Genomic DNA, 15,510 nt, shown 5'->3' with positions numbered 1-15,510 from the left:
GACTAGTTGCTGATGGGCTGGTCCTGCTGGGTGAAATCCTGTTTCCACATGCTGACAGTTACAGAAGGCTCCCTGTATCAAGGCTGTGTCGAAACATAAAGATAGGTTGGCCACTTATGCGACAGGACCTGCACGACAGCCCTCATGCAGGAGCACCAGTTGTGGAATTGTTGTCTCCTGATGTTGCTGAGATGGCAGGACATTGATTGGCAACTGTGGTCTGGTTTCAGTTGCTGGGCTGTGGTCCCGGCTGTCTGTATTTGAGCCCATGTCCAAGTGGTAGTCAAGTTTATTCCATACCTTATGTATCAGCATCCTATCAGTGGTCATCACAGCAGCATTGATACATTCCCTGAGCTCTTCATGACAGTGTGGGTAAGTAAACTCAGTCCTCAATGTACCCCCAAATGAAAAACTCATGACATTAGGTCAGGTGACCTTGGGGACTGAGGGAACAGATCCGCATTATCTTCTGCTCCAGATGCAATCCAGTAATGTGGAAGTTCATAATTTAGATAGCAATAAACATCGACGCCCCAATGAGGATGTTATTTTCTTGTTGGAAGATGAATTTCTCAGTTGTGGAAACAACCACAAATGCAAAAAATCGAGGTAAGAAGTACACATCACAGTCCTTCTCAGAGAAGAAAAATGGCCCATAAAGCTTTGTCTGTGACACTGCACGGAAAACTTTAGCCATTGGTAAATCTTGTTCATGCACCATGATTTCATCAGAATTTTTTTTGCCCCAAGCTTACACATTGTGCCAATTAACCTTTACCGATAAATGGAAGGTTACTTTGTCACTGAACTTGGAGGTGAAATGGTTGTTTTCAAGTGCTTCCTGCATTGTGATGCAAAATCGAAAGGCCTGGACATAATCTTCTGATTATGTGAGCTGCAGACAGTATGGTTCGAAAAGTAACTGCCATCACAAAATTTTCCACAGAGTTTGCTGCAGTTTTCCGAATTTGAGGTTTCTTTCTCTCACCCTCTCCGTTGTTGCATATGACACACTTGGTTGACTGGTACCTTTTTATTTACAGGGGCAACCAGTGGATGTAAATTGTGGATCCATTGTACAAAGCTCTGTTTACATAAAGGATCTTTTCCGAATTCCTCCTGAACGCACACTGCATTTGTGTAACAGAGAAACATCTCTCATATTCCAATACACAAAAAGTCTTTTCTTGCTTTGCCACCATTTTGTCAAGGTACCACAGTCGTAATGCCAACTAGTGAGCACAGTGCAAACTCTGTGAGTTTACGTTTCTGTTCATGAATTGGTCATACTTGTACATGTAATATAGAACTCCAAAAATAATAATTTATAGAAGTATATGAATTCTTCACAGGTTGTCAGCCAAGTAGCATTGTTGTCTGGTAGCAACATTCTGATGGAATGCATCTCCATCATCTTCAGGCGAATCGTTGGTCGCAGGCTTATATCTCTGTTGAACCGCTCTCCGCTTCCCGTGGCCGGCCAATCATGCATCACGCGCTCGCGGTATCGCCCGATGCGCCTGGAACGGCCGGTGATGGTGGGGGACGCGTGCGCGGGGTTTGAGTCCCGGCGTCCATCTCTGTCTGCTCCATCCGCAGCCCTTGGTTGAATGGAACATTCTTCTCTGATTTTCCTGATTGCAGGCTCCCAGGCTGTGCTGAAGTGGTAGCTACTGTCGCAGGTGATTAGGTTGTCATGTAATCGTATTTCTATTGACTCTTTGATTACTGAGTCCCAAACTCCATTTGTAATGCATATTTTCTTTGTGTCCTCGAAATCGAAGGTGTGCTTCCCGTCAATACTATGTTCCACCACAGCAGATTTGTTGGTCTGACCCAAGCGTACATGCCTAATGTGTTCACTGTGACACTATGACATGCAACGCTGTATCAGTCCTATATATTGCATCCCACATTCGCATCCGATCTTGTACAAACCTGGTGCTGCAGACCTAGTGGATCCTTGGTTGAACCGAGAAGGTCTGCTGTGCGGAAAACTGTCTTCACTTTATGTTTCTTGAGAATTGTCGCGATCTTGGACGTCGGAGGACCTGCGTATGGCAAGAACGCACTGCCCATTGCTTCGTTTTCATCCGGTCTCTCTTCTTGTGGTCGGTCTTCAGAGCTCTCCTTATTTGTGTCTCACTGTATCCATTTTTCTTGAAGGTGTCCTTTAGGTGTTGCAATTTTCCTGGCAAACTTTCCTTATCGCAGATGGACCTGGCCCTGTGCGCTAACGTGTTGAGTACAGCAATGCGGGGTGGTGGCAGCTATTGGCATTAAGATGGAGGCCCTTGTGTGTTTTCTTTCTATACACTGCATGTCCCAGCGTGCCGTCCATGTTTCTTGTGATCAGGACATCCAGAAAGGGTAAGCTTCTGTTCTCTTTTATCTCCATGGTAAATTTTACATTTCCATGTATGCTGTTGAGGTGTTGATGGAACTCTAGCAGTTTGTCCCTGCCATGTGGCCAAACTACAAAGGTGTCATCAACGTACCTGTAGAAGGCTTTCGGCTTGTGTTTTGGTGCTAGGGGGGAGCCCATAGCTACACCATCTATCTGTTCGTAGAACTTCCCACCACACTTGAAATAGGTGGTGGTTAGAATATGGTGAAAGAGCTTGATGATATCTTCTTCAAAGTGTTCTTCGAGTAAAGCCAGGCAGTCATCTATTGGTACTTGAGTGAATAAGGATGTCACATCGAAGGTGACTAGTAGGTCTTCACTTTTCAGCCACATTCCCTGCAGTACTTTCACAAACTCAGCCGAGTTTTTCACATGGTGTGGACCATAACCCGCCAAGGGTTTTAGCATCTGTGATAAATGCTTAGCAATACCATATGTCGGCAAGTTAATAGTGTTTAAAATAGGTCGTAACGGGACACCTTCTTTGTGGACCATTGGGAGGCCATAGAGACATGGTGGTGCTGGTGCTCTCGGGTACAGCTTCCTGATGATATCCTCTAGTCCCGAGTTGTTGAGCATCTCAACAGTCTTGCGGGTCACTGTTGTGGTGGGGTCCTTCCATAGTCTTTTATAGGCAGGATCTTGCAGGAGGGTGTCGATTTTCTGCCAATAGTCTTCTGATTTAAGCAGCACCGTGGCATTGCCTTTGTCCGCTGCCAAGACCACTGTGTCTTGGTCTTCCCTGAGTGTCTGTAGTGCCATTCGTTCTGCCGCCAATCCAGGCGCATCGGGTAATTCCGCATGCGTGTGATTCGCCAGCCACGGGAAGCGGAGAGTGGTCCAGCAGAGATATAAGCCTGCGACTGACGATATCCCGACACTTTGCCTGAAGATGATGGAGACGCATCCCATCGAAACGTTGCTACGAGATGACGATGATACTCGGCTGACAACACGTGAAGACTTCACATATGAAATTCGCTGGTAAAGCATGCACTCACATATAATTTATAGAAGGCTTGTATTTTATAATTGCTGGATTGAATCTGTAACGTAGTGGCTAACTCTAGTGTAGTTATGAAAGCATATGAACGCTAATGCATAGTGAATGTACTTAAGACATAGTAGGGACATTTTCTGTAAACTTAATACGAACTGTTTCTGATTTCAAGAGACTTTTTATAAATCCAGTGTTTAATACAAACCATTTCTGATTTCAAGAGATCTTTATCCCCTCTCTCTCTCTCTCTCTCTCTCTCTCTCTCTCTCTTACTTAGATATGTAGTTATGTGATGTAATGAGAGTAGGAGCTTGATGGTGCACTTGTCAACTAGGCACATTGTTAAGTTCTTTGTTACAGTGAAACATATACATTGGGAGTGAAGATATTTAGCAGTGCTGTTAAAATCAAGTCTGATGCCAAACAAATTACAGTAGTCTAAAGAATTCACTATTCAAGAACTCATATTAATGTAAAATATAGGGGATCTTAACGTCTGCATCTACATACGTACTGCGTAAACTATCATACAACGATGCAGGGTGAAGGGTACCCCATACCATTGTGTTCCTGATCCACTTGCCAATGCTTCCATATGAGCCGTTGTTTCTTTAATCTTATCTTTGTGGTCCTTATGCAAGATGTATTCTGGTGGCAATAGGAAAGTTCTGCAGCCTGTTGCAAATGCTACTTCTCCAAACTTTGTCTGGTTTAACTCCATTCTGTGTTCGTGGTCTCTAGTTTTGACTTGGGCACTTGAGACCCCAGCTGTTTCTCACACCCTAAAGCAAAACAAAACACAGTGATGATAAATATAGCAGCATGCCCCTGTGAAATGCATACAAGTTTTCTGCATACAATCTCCTTCATAGATAAACTACATTTTTCTAGATTTCTCCCATTATACTGAAGCTGACCAATCACATTCCCTATAACTGACATTACATGCATGTTATGCCTAGGTATGTTCTTGTTGTTGTGGTCTTCAGTCCTGAGACTGGTTTGATGCAGCTCTCCATGCTACTCTATCTTGTGCAAGCTTCTTCATCTCCCAGTACCTACTGCAACCTACATCCTTCTGAATCTGATTAGTGTAGTCATCTCTTGGTCTCCCTCTACGATTTTTACCCTCCATGCTGCCCTCCAATACTAAATTGATGATCCCTTGATGCCTCAGAACATGTCCTGCGAACCGATCCCTTCTTCTGGTCAAGTTGTGCCACAAACTTCTCTTCTCCCCAAACCTGTTCAATACTTCCTCATTAGTTATGTGATCTGCCCATCTAATCTTCAGCATTCTTCTGTAGCACCACATTTCAAAAGCTTCCATTCTCTTCTTGTCCAAACTATTTATCGTCCATGCTTCACTTCCATACATGGCTACACTCAATACAAATGCTTTCAGAAATGACTTCCTGGCACTTAAATCTATACTCGATGTTAACAAATTTCGCTTCTTCAGAAACGCTTTCCTTGCCATTGCCAGTCTACATTTTATATCCTCTCTACTTCGACCATCATCAGTTATTTTGCTCCCCAAATAGCAAAACTCCTTTACTACTTTAAGTGTCTCATTTTCTAATCTAATTCCTTCAGCATCAAACGACTTTATTCGAATACATTCCACTATCCTCGTTTTGCTTTCGTTGATGTTCATTTTATATCCTCCTTTCAAGACACTATCCATTCCGTTCAACTGCTCTTCCAAGTCCTTTGCTGTCTCTGACAGAATTACGATGTCATCGGCGAACCTCAAAATTTTTATTTCTTCTCCATGGATTTTAATACCTACTCCAAATTGTTCTTTTGTTTTCTTTACTGCTTGCTCAATATACAGATTGAATAACATCGGGGAAAGACTACAACCCTGTCTCACTCCCTTCCCAACCACTACTTCCCTTTCATGCCCCTCGACTCTTATGACTGCTATCTGGTTTCTGTACAACATGTAAATAGTCTTTTGCTCCCTGTATTTTACCACTGCTACCTTCAGAATTTGAAAGAGAGTATTCCAATCAACAGTGTCAAAAGCTTTCTCTAAGTCTACAAATGCTAGAAACATAGGTTTGCCTTTTCTTAACCTTTCTTCTAAGATAAGTCCTAAGGTCATTATTGCCTCACGTGTTCCAACATTTCTACGGAATCCAAACTGATCCTCCCCGAGGTCAGCATCTACCAGTTTTTCCATTCGTCTGTAAAGAATTTGCGTTAGTATTTTGCAGCTGTGACTTATTAAACTGATAGTTCGGTAATTTTCACATCTGTCAGCAACTGCTTTCTTTGGGATTGGAATTATTATATTCTTCTTGAAGTCTGAGGGTATTTTGCCTGTCTCATACATCTTGCTCACCAGATGGTAGAGTTTTGTCATGACTGGCTTTCCCAAGGCCGTCAGTAGTTCCAATGGAATGTTGTCTACTCCGGGGGCCTTGTTTCGACTTAGGTCTTTCAGTGATCTGTCAAACTCTTCACGCAGTATCTTATCTCCCATTTCGTCTTCATCTACATCCTCTTCCATTTCCATAATATTGTCCTCAAGTACATCGCCCTTGTATAAAACTTCTATATACTCCTTCCACCTTTCTGCTTTCCCTTCTTTCCTTAAAACTGGGTTTCCATGTGAGCCCTTGAAGTTCATACAAGTGGTCCTCTTATCTCCAAAGGACTCTTTAATTTTCCTGTAGGCAGTATCTACCTTACCCCTAGTGAGATAAGCCTCTACATCCTTACATTTGTCCTCTAGCCATCCCTGCTTAGCCATTTCGCACTTCCTGTCGATCTCGTTTTTGAGACGTCTGTATTCCTTTTTGCCTGCTTCATTTACTGCATTTTTATATTTTCTCCTTTCATCAATTAAATTCAATATTTCTTCTGTTACCCAAGGATTTCTACTATCCCTTGTCTTTTTACCTACTTGAGGCTCTGCTGCCTTCACTACTTCATCCCTCGAAGCTACCCATTCTTCTTCTACTGTATTTCTTTCGCCTATTCCTGTCAATTGTTCTTTTATGCTCTCCCTGAAACACTGTACAACCTCTGGTTCTTTTAGTTTATCCGGGTCCCATCTCCTTAAATTCCCACCTTTTTGCAGTTTCTTTAGTTTTAATCTAAAGTTCATAATCAATAGATTGTGGTCAGAATCCACATCTGCCCCTGAAAATGTCTTACAATTTAAAACCTGGTTCCTAAATCTCTGTCTTACCATTATATAATCTATCTGGAACCTGTCAGTATCTCCAGGCTTCTTCCATGTATACAGCCTTCTTTTATGATTCTTGAACCAAGTGTTAGCTATGATTCTAAGTTGTGCTCTGTGCAAAATTCTACCAGGCGGGTTCCTCTTTCATTTCTTTGCCCCAATCCATATTCACCTACTACGTTTCCTTCTCTCCCTTTTCCTACTGCCAAATTCCAGTCACCCATGACTATTAAATTTTCATCACCTTTTACTATCTGAATAATTTCTTTTATTTCATTATACATTTCTTCAATTTCTTCGTCATCTGCAGAGCTAGTTGGCATATAAACTTGTACTACTGTAGTAGGTGTGGGCTTCGTATCTATCTTGGCCACAATAATGCGTTCACTGTGCTGTTTGTAGTAGCTTATCCGCATTCCTGTTTTCCTATTCATTATTAAACCTACTCCTGCATTACCCCTATTTGATTTTGTGTTTATAACCCTGCAGTCACCTGACCAAAAGTCGTGTTCCTCCTGCCACCGAACTTCACTAATTCCCACTATATCTAACTTTAACCTATCCATTTGCCTTTATAAATTTTCTAACCTACCTGCCCGAGTAAGGGATCTGACATTCCACGCTCCGGTTCGTAGAACGCGTTTTCTTTCTCCTGATAACGACATCCTCTTGAGTAGTCCCCGCCCGGAGATCCGAATGGGGGACTATTTTACCTCCGGAATATTTTACCCAAGAGGACGCCATCATCATTTAATCATACAGTAAAGCTGCATGCCCTCGGGAAAAATTACGGCTGTAGTTTCCCAGTTTCCCCTTTCTTTCAGCCGTTCGCAGTACCAGCACAGCAAGGCCGTTTTGGTTAAGGTTACAAGGCCAGATCAGTCAATCATCCAGACTGTTGCCCCTGCAACTACTGAAAAGGATGCTGCCCCTCTTCAGGAACCACAAGTTTGTCTGGCCTCTCAACAGATACCCCTCCGTTGTGGTTGCACCTATGGTACGGCTATCTGTATTGCTGAGGCATGCGAGCCTCCCCACCAGCAGCAGGGGGGAGGATGCCTAGGTATATATTAGTCATAACTGTGTTGAGCAGCACACCACTAATATTGTATTAAAACACTACAGGATTGTTTCTCCTAGTCATCTCCATTAACTTACATTTTCCCACATTTAGAACAAAGTGCCGTTTATCACAACAAATAGAAATTTCGTCCAATTCATCTTGTATACTCTTTAAGTCACTGATACGTGACACTTTCCTATACACTACAGCATCATCAACAGACAGTGTAGACTGCTGCTAATCCTGTCCATTAGATCGTTTATGCATGTAGAGAATAAGAGTGGTCCTGTTACACTCATGACAATAGCTTTACCTGTGATGAAAACTCACCATCCAGGTCAACATACTGGTTTCTATTGCTTATAAAGTCTTCAAACCACTCTCATATCTCTTTGTTCCAAGTATGATCTGGATGCTGCTGCTTTCCAAGAGGGCTGCAAATTCAGCGATTTTGTTATGTGTGCTTCGGAAATTTACTTTGAAAATCTTGACATTGAAAGTGCATCTGTCTTGCATGTTATTAGATTGTGCTTTCATCATATTGACTGATGAGCTTTCATCAAAGAACTTCAAACTTTTGACTGACGTTAAAAAAAAAATCTATATACTTACATTCTACAAGTATTCCGTTACACAAGTTACTGATTTCTCTGTGCATTCCACCCATGACCTATGTAGAATGCTCCAAATCTCCACCTCACTACAAAGGTCCAGAAATCTGCAGCTAAATTTATGGAGTTTCTGGTTGAGTCTGTTGTGTTTGTCGAAGACTCTTTCAATACTTGAGATTATATTGCCAGAGTATGGCATGAAATGATTGCTAGTGGTTGTCCCCTTTTTTTCATTTTGTTCCCTTGTCTGGAGTCGTTTTAACTGAAGTGTGTGATGAATTTTTTCTTCCACAATAGCCATTTTCTTGGGAAACTGCTCTAGGGGGTGTCCCTTACATGGCAGGCTATCAGAATTGGACATAACGTGTGCTCTGTGAATCAGAGTACTTAACACACCATCACATTGTGCAAGGTAGTGATAATTTGTAGCCTACAAATAAAAGTCATTTTGAGTAGATGAGTAGATGTAAAGTACATGCTATGCCCCAGTATTCCCTCAACTTTCCTTCGTATTAAAATTTCCAGGAAGGGCAATGTACCTGCATCACAAACTGAGTATTCAAAAGGAGCAATTTTAGATTTTTTTCGTGGTAAGTTCCTGTGGGACCAAACTACTGAGGTCATCGATCCCTAGGCTTACACACAACTTAATCTAAGGACAACACACACCCATGCTGGAGGGAGGACTTGAACTTCCGACAGGGGGAGCTGCATAAACTGTGACAAGGCGCCTCAGACTGCATGGCTACCCTGCGCGGAGCAACTTGAGATGTCAAAGAATTGGAGATATGGGTAATGTCTGGTTCCATAAATGTGTCATCCATGTACCACCAGGATTTTAAAGCAGCTGACTGTAGGGCTTCTTCCATAAAATAGTTGGCTACCACAGAGAGACTTCCACCTAGTTGTTCATAGTACAGAAGAAACCCACTAATCTAGTACCTTATGGATTCTAATGGTGCTGGACTACCGAAAATGCCAGATTAACCAACGGTCGTCTAAAACTAGCAGTGTACAGAGGGTGAGAGACAAGGTAAACAATGTGTGATTGTTGTTCAATTGTTTATCATACTTTATCTGCTTAATTCCCTTGAAATAAGGTGTAACTTTTGTTTTTGAGTCCAGGTTTTTCTTCCAGAAGTTATGTATAGTACACAAATTGAAAAGTTGTGCAGTGTTGGATGACTTGCTGCATTCACTAAATCTTATAAATGTACCTATAGCAGCAGCTGCTTCATTACAGATAGGTGGAGATGATGAGTTTTTTTTTTTCCCATCACCCCTAGTGGTTGAAGTCCTTGTTTGAGCCCTATCAACTTGTCTGATATTTCTTCAACTACAGGATCTTCATTGTCAGTGTGTATCCCATCCAAAATTTCATTTTGAGACAAATTTCTCATTTCATTTCGAGCAACATCTAACAGTTTAACAGCAGCATCATTTTTGGTTGGGATTGTACAGTCTGTTTCATCTTTTTAGGCTTTTGGCCAGAATTTTTGTAAAGATTTCCAAAGAGTAATAATTTTATCTTTATTCTATGCCAAAGTGGTTCCTAAAATAGCATCTTTAATGCTAATTTTTTCTGAAAATCCATTGCTGAACAGCCTGAATTGCTTAACTCTTGGGGAAAAAAGGAGCTCTATAAAAACATCTGAAATTTTGAATTACTCCCTGATCCATTGGCTGGATCAGAGAAGTAATATTTGCTGGAAGATAAGTAGTGAATGTATTCCCTGAGATCAGTTCGAATGCCGGAAGGTGAGCTGTACAGTTACATAACAACAGTACAAATCTGCTTCATTCAGGCAAATTAAACAATTATGATGTCATAGATGCATTGGAATGAGTTCCACAAATTATAGGAATATTTAAAATGCCTTTTGAAGCTCTTGGCTTTTTGTACTTGCTAATAAAATAAGGTGTCAACATGTGGTCACCTGAAGCATTTCAACACAATAAAATTGTCAGTTTATCCTTAGGTGGTGTTTTTAATTTATTTTTGAATCTTTGGCACACTTTTAATCTCTATACCTGCCAAAAGTTGAAATGGCAAACAGCACCAAAGTAGGCCTGTTTCATTGGCATTGTAAATTTGACTAGTAGCTATGTTATGACGTTAAACTAAATTGCAAGAGGTTTCTTTTTAGTCTTCAGCTGCATTTTTATCTGCCAATTACAACTGTCCACTTACATCAAGTTTCAAATTCTGTGACTAGTTTTGTAACCAACCGCAAGAAAATACACATTTAGTTTTTGATAACCCCAATCATTATGGAACTGTTTACCTTTTTCCATATTCATATATCCAGTTACATGTTTTGCTACGGACCTTTTGGTACAGAATCACTTCTACAAAGTTTCGTCCAGCTGATCTAGTGTGGGCTTTTTCAATGTTTTTCATGAGTTATTGTGTTTTATTGCAACTGTTTGTGAGTCAATCTTTCGTTCTTTTTTTTAATATATTAGATTGTTGTAGAACCAACATTATATTCTTCCATAATCTAACTTTTATTCTCACCATTCTCCATCCAATTAATGATGTCAAGCTTTTGTTGTATTGTAAGTGTAATTATATTTATGTTTCAGTTCCATTTTGTTTCAAGACTTGCTTGGTTGAGAAAACATGCCCACAACAACACACAGCACTACTGTAATTGTGATATAGAACAGCACTAATTGTGATTACACCTTAAAGAACCACTTTTTAATCTCTGTAGATAATTGGCTCATAACGAAGCTGTCGGATCAGCGACTCGAACAGTTGTTGCCACTTCACAACTTGTAATTGTTGGCCACTGCCAAGCATGACCGAATTTTGTTATACACATTTGAAATATTCAGAATGTTTGAAGCAATGCTGGATTATTGAACATGCTGGACCGTTGGATACCAGATTAACATACCTTTACAGTCTTCATTATTGAATAAAAAGCTTATGGAAGTTGGTACATGTCTAAAGAGCATCACAATATCCTCCTCATACTTGCTGCTTATTAGTTTCAAAGAATCCTGTGAAGGAATTCTTGTAAATACACATAGTCAAAACAAACTAAGAGATCCATTGGTTGTAGGCTAAGGGTTTTCAGGTGCCTTATGAAGTCCTTCCCCCCATGAACCATGGACCTTGCCGTTGGTGGGGAGGCTTGCATGCCTCAGCGATACAGATGGCCGTACCGTAGGTGCAACCACAACGGAGGGGTATCTGTTGAGAGGCCAGACAAACATGTGGTTCCTGAAGAGGGCAGCAGCCTTTTCAGTAGTTGCAGGGGCAACAGTCTGGATGATTGACTGGTCTGGCCTTGCAACATTAACCAAAACGCCCTTGCTGTGCTGGTACTGCGAACGGCTGAAAGCAAGGGGAAACTACAGCCGTAATTTTTCCTGAGGACATGCAGCTTTACTGTATGATTAAATGATGATGGCGTCCTCTTGGGTAAATTATTCCGGAGGTAAAATAGTCCCCCATTCGGATCTCCGGGCGGGGACTACTCAACAAGATGTCGTTATCAGGAGAAAGAAAACTGGCGTTCTACGGATCGGAGCGTGGAATGTCAGATCCCTTAATCTGGCAGGTAGGTTAGATAATTTAAAAACGGAAATGGATAGGTTAAAGTTAGATATAGTGGGAATTAGTGAAGTTCGGTGGCAGGGGGAACAAGACTTTTGGTCAGGTGAATACAGGGTTATAAATACAAAATCAAATAGGGGTAATGCAGGAGTAGGTTTAATAATGAATAAAAAAATAGGAGTGCGGGTAAGCTACTACAAACAGCATAGTGAACGCATTATTGTGGCCAAGATAGACACAAAGCCCACACCTACTACAGTAGTACAAGTTTACATGCCAACTAGGTCTGCAGATGCCAACTAGGTCTGGAGATGATGAAGAAATTGAGGAAATCTATGATGAGATAAAAGAAATTATTCAAGTAGTGAAGGGAGACGAAAATTTAATAGTCATGGGTGACTGGAATTCGTCAGTAGGAAAAGGGAGAGAAGGAAACATAGTAGGTGATTATGGATTGGGGGTAAGAAATGAAAGAGGAAGCCATCTGGTAGAATTTTGCACAGAGCATAACTTAATAATAGCTAACACTTGGTTCAAGAATCATAAAAGAAGGTTGTATACATGGAAGAATCCTGGAGATACTAAAAGGTATCAGATAGATTATATAATGGTAAGACAGAGATTTAGGAATCAGGTTTTAAATTGTAGGACACTTCCAGGGGCAGATGTGGACTCTGACCACAATCTATTGGTTATGACCTGTAGGTTAAAACTGAAGAAACTGCAAAAAAGTGGGAATTTAAGGACATGGTATCTGGATAAGCTGAAAGAACCAGAGATTGCACAGAGTTTCAAGGAGAGAATAAGGGAACAATTGAGAGGAATGGGGGAAAGAAATACAGTAGAAGAAGAATGGGTAGCTCTGAGGGACGAAGTAGTGAAGGCAGCAGAGGATAAAGTAGGCAAAAAGATGAGGGCTAGTAGAAATCCTTGGGTAACAGAAGAAATATTGAATTTAATTGATGAAAAGAGAAAATATAAAAATGCAGTAAATGAAGCAGGCAAAAAGGAATACAAACGTCTCAAAAATGAGATCGACAGGAAGTGCAAAATGGCTAAGCAGGGATGGCTAGAGGACAAATGTAAGGATGTAGAAGCTTATCTCACTAGGGGTAAGATAGATACTGCCTACAGGAAAATTAGAGAGACCTTTGGAGAGAAGAGAACCACGTGTATGAATATCAAGAGCTCAGATGGCAACCCAGTTCTAAGCAAAGAAGGGAAGGCAGAAAGGTGGAAGGAGTATATAGAAGTTTTATACAAGGGCGATGTACTTGAGGACAATATTATGGAAATGGAAGAGGATGTAGATGAAGACGAAATGGGAGATAAGATACTGCGTGAAGAGTTTGACAGAGCACTGAAAGACTTGAGTCGAAACAAGGCCCCCGGAGTAGACAACATTCCATTGGAACTACTGACGGCCTTGGGAAAGCCAGTCATGACAAAACTCTACCATCTGGTGAGCAAGATGTATGAGACAGGCAAAATACCCTCAGACTTCAAGAAGAATATAATAATTCCAATCCCAAAGAAAGCAGTTGCTGACAGATGTGAAAATTACCGAACTATCAGTTTAATAAGTCACAGCTGCAAAATACTAACGCGAATTCTTTACAGTCGAATGGAAAAACTGGTAGATGCTGACCTCGGGGAGGATCAGTTTGGATTCCGTAGAAATGTTGGAACACGTGAGGCAATAATGACCTTAGGACTTATCTTAGAAGAAAGGTTAAGAAAAGGCAAACCTACGTTTCTAGCATTTGTAGACTTAGAGAAAGCTTTTGACAATGTTGACTGGAATACTCTCTTTCAAACTCTGAAAGTGGCAGGGGTAAAATACAGGGAGCGAAAGGCTATTTACAATTTGTACAGAAACCAGATGGCAGTTATTAGAGTCGAGGGGCATGAAAGGGAAGCAGTGGTTGGGAAAGGAGTGAGACAGGGTTGTAGCCTCTCCCCGATGTTATTCAATCTGTATATTGAGCAACCAGTAAAGGAAACAAAAGAAAAATTTGGAGTAGGTATTAAAATTCATGGAGAAGAAGTAAAAACTTTGAGGTTCGCCGATGACATTGTAATTCTGTCAGAGACGGCAGATGACTTGGAAGAGCAGTTGAACGGAATGCACAGTGTCTTGAAAGGAGGATATAAAATGAACATCAACGAAAGCAAAACGAGGATAATGGAATGTAGTCAAATTAAATCGGGTGATGCTGAGGGAATTAGATTAGGAAATGAGACACTTAAAGCAGTAAAGGAGTTTTGCTATTTGGGGAGCAAAATAACTGATGATGGTCGAAGTAGTGAGGATATAAAATGTAGACTGGCAATGGCCAGGAAAGCGTTTCTGAAGAAGAGAAATTTGTTAACATCGAATATATATTTATGTATCAGGATGTCGTTTCTGAAAGTATTTGTTTGGAATGTAGCCATGTATGGAAGTGAAACATGGACGATAACTAGTTTGGACAAGAAGAGAATAGAAGCTTTCGAAATGTGGTGCTACAGAAGAATGCTGAAGATAAGGTGGATAGATCATGTAACTAATGAGGAGGTATTGAATAGGATTGGGGAGAAGAGAAGCTTGTGGCACAACTTGACTAGAAGAAGGGATCGGTTAGTATGACATGTTTTGAGACATTAAGGGATCACAAATTTAGCATTGGAGGGCAGCGTGGAGGGTAAAAATCGTAAAGGGAGACCAAAAGATGAATACATTAAGCAGATTCAGAAGGATGTAGGTTGCAGTAGGTACTGGGAGATGATGAAGCTTGCACAGGATAGAGTAGCATGGAGAGCTGTATCAAACCAGTCTCAGGACTGAAGACAACAACAACATGAAGTCCTTTGAGTTCCAGATGGTGGTCGCATTTGCCTATGAGCTGTCCCAGAAGTAATGAAAGATGTTTAGCTACAAAAGAAGTGGACGCTCCAATGTAACTTAACAGCAGGTCAAAGGGAGACCCAATCCTTGTAGGTTTTTGGTAGCCATAGAGTCTTGAAGGAACAGCAGTCTGTTAGTGGCACCCTGAATTACTTTGGCTGCAGTTGAACTACTCCTTTTGGCTTCTCAAAAAGAGTTCAGTGTTTCCCTCTGAATCTTGCTAGTCACAATATTATTTAATGAGCAGTGTGCAGGATCACTGAGCAATTTCAATGACTTGTCATTATGTACAATTTGTGAGAAAGTTACAGTATCATTATCCTGATCAACAGGTGAGAAAAGACAATATCCTTGTTATCTCTCAAGTATCGGGACACTGTCCTTTGTTGAGGTGGTGTTGAACTTCGTGGATGGAGACTGTCTGAATGCAACTGGTAGTCCACCTAACTTTTTTGGCTAAATCGCTGTGGAGCTTTGATATTGCCTTTCTATTCAAGAACTTTGTGAATGGAGACTTTTGAAATACAACTGGTGTTGCGTCTAATTTGGTTTGCAAAATCACTGTGGAGTGGGTGATATTGCCTTTCCTATTCCAATGGTAACATTTTGAATGATGACAGGGTGTACGTTCAAATTTTAGCCCTTATTCTAACTCTAAAATCTGTTGTTTCACCCATTTGGCCAGTGCCCAAGTAGCACTATCTTCCCAGTTCCAGGATAATGCTGAAAGATTCATCAGTATCGTCAGATATAATGATGGTACTCTCCTTGA

General features: G+C 41.0%; 1 protein-coding gene across 4 annotated transcripts in view; it reads left to right on the top strand.

Annotated features, from left to right (window-relative positions):
- Positions 1–15,510, top strand: part of LOC126284180 (lebercilin) — a 182,373-nt gene that overhangs the window by 29,553 nt on the left and 137,310 nt on the right. For 2 of the 4 annotated variants that reach the window (XM_049982923.1, XM_049982921.1), the window contains exon 1: positions 1,047–1,258. The exons of the other annotated variants lie outside the window; for them this stretch is intronic. The gene's annotated coding sequence lies outside the window, so the exon portion shown is untranslated. Of the gene's footprint in view, positions 1–1,046; positions 1,259–15,510 lie in introns of those variants that run through there. 4 annotated transcript variants of the gene reach the window in all.

Source organism: Schistocerca gregaria, chromosome 8 (assembly GCF_023897955.1).
Source record: "Schistocerca gregaria isolate iqSchGreg1 chromosome 8, iqSchGreg1.2, whole genome shotgun sequence".
Classification (NCBI taxonomy): Eukaryota; Metazoa; Arthropoda; class Insecta; order Orthoptera; family Acrididae; genus Schistocerca; species Schistocerca gregaria.
Note: the sequence above shows the minus strand (reverse complement) of the source record. Positions and strands in the feature narration are given on the sequence as shown.